The sequence below is a fragment of the Schistocerca americana genome, chromosome 2 (genome assembly GCF_021461395.2).
Source record: "Schistocerca americana isolate TAMUIC-IGC-003095 chromosome 2, iqSchAmer2.1, whole genome shotgun sequence".
Taxonomy (NCBI): Eukaryota; Metazoa; Arthropoda; class Insecta; order Orthoptera; family Acrididae; genus Schistocerca; species Schistocerca americana.
Genome location: NC_060120.1, coordinates 8,177,169 through 8,183,993, shown reverse-complemented (window position 1 = coordinate 8,183,993; position 6,825 = coordinate 8,177,169). Strand labels below are relative to the sequence as shown.

Genomic DNA, 6,825 nt, shown 5'->3' with positions numbered 1-6,825 from the left:
CTTTCATTAGGTTGTCGTTTAATTTGTCTTTTTTTCTTTGATTAGGTTAAGAATACGTGTGGGAAGCATTTCCTTATATTCTATCATGGCTTTCTGTGGTGCATTATTAGTGACAGTAGATTGTATCGTTTGGAAGATAAGCTGTTTATAGTTGTCAAGATTCTTCTCTAGTATTAATGCCTGTCGTGCTGGGCTCTCTGCATAAAATTCTGTTCTGAAGTTTTCTGTATTAAAGTTTTAGGAGTCGATGAAAGTTTTCCTACTGTGGTTGTCATTTTTGATGTGTTGCTTCTATGATGATGGGAAGGTGGTCGCTGGAAATACTACCACCTATTTCCACTTCACTGGAGTTACTAGCAATCTGCGACGTTTAAATAACGCGATCAACTGTGGTGGCAACAGTGTGATTGATGAATATGGGGGAATTATTTTGTATGTGGATCAGACTGTCGTTTAGAGCTGCAGTGAGAAGAAAGTCATTTTTGTTGTTGGTTTTGTCGCCAAGAACAGCAGATCTGGCATTGGAAAAGAGCACAGGTAGTCCCAGTCTTCAAGAAGGGTCGTCGAGCAGATGCGCAAAACTATAGACTTATATCTCTGACATCGATTTGTTGTAGAATTTTAGAACATGTTTTTTGCTCGCGTATCATGTCATTTCTGGAAACCCAGAATCTACTCTGTAGGAATCAACATGGATTCCGGAAACAGATTTATTTGTTCATGATACCCAGAAAATATTAGATACATGGTCACAGCTAGATGCCATTTTCCTTTACTTCCGGAAGGCGTTCGATACAGTTCCGCACTGTCACCTGATAAACAAAGTAAGAGTCTACGGAATATCAGACCAGCTGTGTGGCTGGATTGAAGAGTTTTTAGCAAACAGAACACAGCATGTTGCTCTGAATGGAGAGACGTCTACAGGCGTTAAAGTAACCTCTTGCATGCCACAGGGGAGTGTTATGGGACCATTGCTTTTCAAAACATATACAAATGACCTAGTAGATAGTGTCGGAAACTCCATGCGGTTTTACGCCGATGATGCTGTAGTATAGAGAGAAGTTGCACCATTAGAGAATTGCAGCGAAATGGAGGAGGATCTGCAGCGGATAGGCACTTGGTGCAGGGAGTGGCAACTGACCCTTAACATAGACAAATGTAATGTATTGCGAATACATAGAAAGAAGAATCCTTTACTGTATGATTATATGATAGCGGAACAAACACTGGTAGCAGTTACTTCTGTAAAATATCTGGGAGTATGCGTACGGAATGATTTGAAGTGGAATGATCATATAAAATTAATTGTTGGTAAGGCGGGTGCCAGGGGGTTCATTGGAAGAGTCCATCAACAAAGGAGGTGGCTTACAAAATACTCGTTCGACCTATACTGGAGTATTGCTCATCAGTGTGGGATCCGTACCAGGTCGAGTTGACACAGGAGATAGAGAAAATCCAAAAAAGAGCGGCGCGTTTCGTCACAGAGTTACTTGGTAAGCGTGATAGCTTTACGGAGATGTTTAGCAAACTCAAGTGGCAGACTCTGCAAGAGAGGCGCTCTGCATCGCGGTGTAGCTCGCTGTCCAGGTTTCGAGAGGGTGCGTTTATGGATGAGGTATCGAATATATTGCTTCCCCCTACTTATACCTGCCGAGGAGATCACGAATGTAAAATTAGAGATTCGAGCGCGCACGGAGGTTTTCCGGCAGTCGTTCTTCCCGCGAACCATACGCGACTGGAACAGGAAAGGGAGGTAATGACAGTGGCACGTAAAGTGCCCTCCGCCGCACAGCGTTGGGTGGCTTGCGGAGTATAAATGTAGATTTAGATGTAGAAGATCTCCTGTGATGTTTGTTCGGCCAAGTGTAGAAATGCAGTCAAAGAGATCTATTGGTAAATCGTCAGTGGGAGCGAAGGATGGGAGCTACGACATTTTACAATTCCGGTGCAGATGGAAGTGTCTTGGAGCACACAGTTTAGAGTACAGTGTTGAATAGGAGGCTCTGCAGCAGACTACTTCTACAGTTCGTTATGTTGGCTCAACTGTAAAGCCAATCACTCGGGGTCATCGAGGCTGGACCACAAACCCATGAAAAGTGTCGCTTGTTTAGAAAAATCATGTTTCTTGTTAACACCATGTCGATGGTGATGTGCAGACACATCACCCAGGCGGAAGACTGTTGGATACATGTGCTGCGCCAGGGCTGCAGGCCGTTAGGAACAGAACTACGCTAGGAAGGACACTTACGTGGGCTTCCATGAGACCTGCGGTAATAGCTAAAAGTGTCATGACAGCTGAGGACTACACGAACATTACTGCAGTTTCTCGTATCATTAAGGGGTAATGTCTTACGCGATGAGGATGGCATCTTCCAGTAGGAAAATTGTCCATGTCACAAGGTCAGAATCGCGCTACAGTGATTTGAGTACATTACAGGTAACTCACGCTGGCGCCTTGCCCATCGAATTCGCTCGATATGAAACCAAAAGAAAGAATCCGGGGTTTTATCGGGGGTCAACTCCGCACCGACAAACCAGCAGGCCGTATTGTGGAGGAACTGCATGGCCTGGGCATTGACATATGTTACCACATACCTCCGGAAACCTACTACGGAGTTGTGGAATTCATGTCACGCAGGAGCGCCGCTGTATTGCGTTCCACAGGTGGACCAGTACGCTATGAAAAAGGTGGTCATAACGTTACGAAGGGTACTGTGGCTGCGCCGGCCGTTGTGGCCGAACGCTTCTAGGCGCTGTAGTCCGGAACCGTGCTGCTGCTACGGTCGCAGGTTCGAATCCTGCCTCGGGCATGGATGTGTGTGATGCCATTAAGTTAGTTAGGTTTAAGCAGTTCTAAGTTCTAGGGGACTGATGACCTCAGATGTTAAGTCCCATAGTGCTCAGAGCCATTTTTTGGTACAGTGGCTGCACTCATTTCAAAGCTATACTTCGGCTGAAGCATGTGGGTGAGGCCATACTGGACTTCGTCAAACTCGTATTTGGTGTGTATTACGTTACAACCACTTTATAACTTGTTCCTGTAAATAAATGCTTCTCCAAAACAATAGCACGTCGAGGATCTCTCGACAAGGTTCATTTTATTGATATTAAATGTCAGATGGTAGGTTAGCGGCGCTTAAAGGTTTGAGACGCATGACGTTGGAAAAATTTACGAGTTGCGCCCTGTTACTGTGGTGCAGTGTGTAATGACTTCGTTAAGTGATGGAGAGCTGGAATTACGAATACAATAATTCTTGTTCGCTTCGTGTCATCGGCGAAAATTCATGTTAACATGAAACACGGAAATGAGAGTGATTATGCAGAAGAAACCATCACTCAGAACAAGAAAAACAAATTAACGTGACTTAAACTCACTGTCAGCCGCCTTATAAAAAGAATTTACAAGCTAGTTATTTTAGGGGACTTATTTTCCAAACAAAAACGTCTTCACGTAAGGCACATACGCAGACGAAATGTATTCTGCTACTGGTATAGGCATATTCCTGTTGTTGCTTTTCTCGTGGCTTCATATACTTTCAAGAGCAAAGGCACAATATTACTTTCCTAGCAGTGAATTGTAGTGTTTTTCACAAATCAGACCACACTTCACACAACCAGCACATTTATTTAACATTAGGGTACCTCTTAAGTACTTTTCGTGCTACATACCACTATGCAAATAATGAGAATGAAGTGGGTAGGTTGTCACTTTCAAAGAAAGACAGAAACTGTTTCCATATTTGCCATGAATAAACCAGCTTAACATATAAAGAGCTGCTGCTTTAATGTTTTTGCTAGAAAGGCTGCGGCAGTTACGACGATACCTTAAGAACAGAGACAAAATTGGTTCAAATGGCTCTAAGCACTACGCGACTTAAATCTGAGGTCATCAGTCCCCTAGAGTTAGAACTAATTAAACCTAACTAACCTAAGGACATAACACACATCGATGCCCGAGGCAGCATTCGAACCTGCGACCGCAGCAGCAGCGCGGTTCCGGACTGAAGCGCCTAGAACCTCTCGGCCACAACGGCCGGCACAACATACAGATCTACCGAGGGTAATGTTTTGGTGCTCGAAACTCTTTGTTCCTAACGATACTCCCAGAACTGCGGTGGACATCTTGAGAGGAGTTGCTCCTCCGCCGGCAATACTCACCTGACAAAATGTCAGAAACAGAAGAGTTTCATGGATCACGACCTTATACCCCGAAACGTTTACCAGCAGTAGTGCCATCCAGTCGTGAAAGTATTCCTTCTGTCATTAGAGATATCTATAGATTCCTTTGAAAGAACTAAAGTATATCTTTGAAAGGACTGCAGCCTCAGTACCTCTCACGAAGTACATACCGGGTGATCAAAAAGTCAGTATGAATTTGAAAACTTAATAAACCACGGAATAATGTAGACAGAGAGGTAAAAATTGACACACATGCTTGGAACCACCCCATATTGCTAGACGCGTGAAAGATCTCTTGCGCGCGTCGTTTGGTGATGATCGTGTGCTCAACAGCCACTGTCGTTATGCTTGGCCTCCCAGGTCCCCAGACCTCAGTCCGTGGGATTATTGGCTTTGGGGTTACCTGAAGTCGCAAGTGTATCGTGATCGACCGACATCTCTAGGGATGCTGAAAGACAACATCCGACGCCAATGCCTCACCATAACTCCGGACATGCTTTACAGTGCTGTTCACAGCATTATTCCTCGAGTACAGCTATTGTTGAGGAATGATGGTGGACATATTGAGCATTTCCTGTAAAGAACATCATCTTTGCTTTGTCTTACTTTGTTATGCTAATTATTGCTATTCTGATCAGATGAAGCGTCATCTGTCGGACATTTTTGGAACTTTTGTAGTTTTTTGGTTCCTATAAAACCCCATGTCATTCCAAGCATGTGTGTCAATTTGTACCTCTCTATCTACATTATTCTGTGATTTATTAAGTTTTCAAATTTATACTGACTTTTTGATCACCAGTACACCGTTGGTGTTGTGCCGGACGAAATAACGCTCAAAGGTACTCTAATTTTTTCTTAGATTTACTTCTGGCGGAGGCATAGTTGATACTACAACGCATACCAAACATTAGAAAACATTATTGTAACTCGAACAAGATGAAATACGTAACTTCGAAACAGTCCATAGCCAAGGGAATGTGATGCACATTTGTTATTGTTACTGAACACGGACGTGTCACATGATACAGAACAAGACAACAGTCTCTTCTCTCTAAGTATAACTGAGTACAAACTTTACTGAATAGTCTGTCTAATACAACTCTCGCGCTGTTGGCTGTAGAACTCTGGCGATGAATGTAGACTGGGGCTGGGCGCTCTACCGTAAGCGAACCTGCTCCAGCGGAGGCGTAGGAAACTATTGAGGGTGTGTCTGTCTGTGCCAACGTCTGTCATTTGTCGTTGGTTATGGAAACGAATGTGCTTACATGTGGTACCGTCGCAACATACCAACTTTTTTAATATTTCTTCTCCAGGTCAGAGTAAAACATTGAAAATGTTTACCGACGATAATGATGAGACGAGCAATTAATATAAGGAAGGACGAAACGTTCTGACGAATGAAATTAAACGAATAAAAGTTTAACTTGAAAATAGGCATAGCTGGTTTCGTCGTTAGTCATTAATATGATGGTACTAGACCGTCTGTCGGTAATAAAAGTTTGAACCACTAACACTGGCGTACATAAAAATGTGTACCAAGTTGTAATCGGACTTCGTAAATCATGAAAAGATAACGAAGGCACATTCTATGGCATCATACAAATTTACATATTGGCTGCTACAATCGCGGCCGATCACCTTGTCAAGACGTTCATATTGTCTCGTCTCAGATTAATGCTGAGACGGATAAATACAGTTTAGGATGCAGTAATTCACTTTAAATAAGAACATTTCATAGTATAAGTGATATATTCACGTAAAATACCCATACATGAAAAATACCGCACCTCCTATCAAAGGGTGCGTCTACATTGGAAGCTAAGACAGAACAAGAATGCTCTCCGTCGTCAGGCCACGAGTGGCCTACCGGGATCATCCGACCGCCGTGTCATCCTCAGTCGAGGATGCGGATAGGAGGGGCGTGGGGTCAGCACACAACTCTCCCGGTCGTTATGACGGTGTTCTTGGCCGAAGCCGCTACTATTCGGTCGAGTAGCTCCTCAGTTGGCATCACGAGGCTGAGTGCACCCCGAAAAATGCCAACAGCGCATGGCGGCCTGGACGGTCACCCATCCAAGTGCCGACCACGCCCGACAGCGCTTAACTTCGGTGATCTCACGGGAACCGGTGAATCCACTGCGGTAAGACCGTTGCCTACAGAAGAAGAATGAGGAGACGAAATCCCTTGCCAAATAAACTAGAATCATTTGTTTGAACAGACATTAGTTCACATTTGAAGAGTCACGGATAACTTTTACCCAATTTTGTTACTATTTCGTGTTGTTGAAGCCGAGGCGTGGTCGGTTATCCAATTGATTTAGAAAAAGCGGCATCACACCTTGCCTTATGACGTTCTTCTGACAACGCCGCAGTTGGCACCTGGGAACATAGCTATGCCATTCGACACAGCACGAAAGCAGGTGTTTACGGACTGAATTTTTTAAGCGAGCGGTGAGGAGCATTTATGGCATTGTTTAAGGATAGGAAAGGTCTAAGGTTTCATTCTGAACAGAGACTGTGTGTCTCCAGCTCTTTTGCGGTGATTGTCAGTACGTACGGCGTCTCTTAGTTGTCAAGTGTATTCATCTAGTAAGGGTATCGACATGCAACTTGTAACACACCCGGGAGTACGAATGGGGATGGGGG

The 6,825-nt window shown here is 44.0% G+C and overlaps 1 pseudogene; it reads right to left on the bottom strand.

The window, feature by feature from the left end:
• Nucleotides 1-6,216: 6,216 nt before the first annotated feature.
• On the bottom strand, nt 6,217-6,334 carry LOC124596792 (annotated as a pseudogene).
• Between the last annotated feature and the right edge of the window lie 491 nt (nt 6,335-6,825).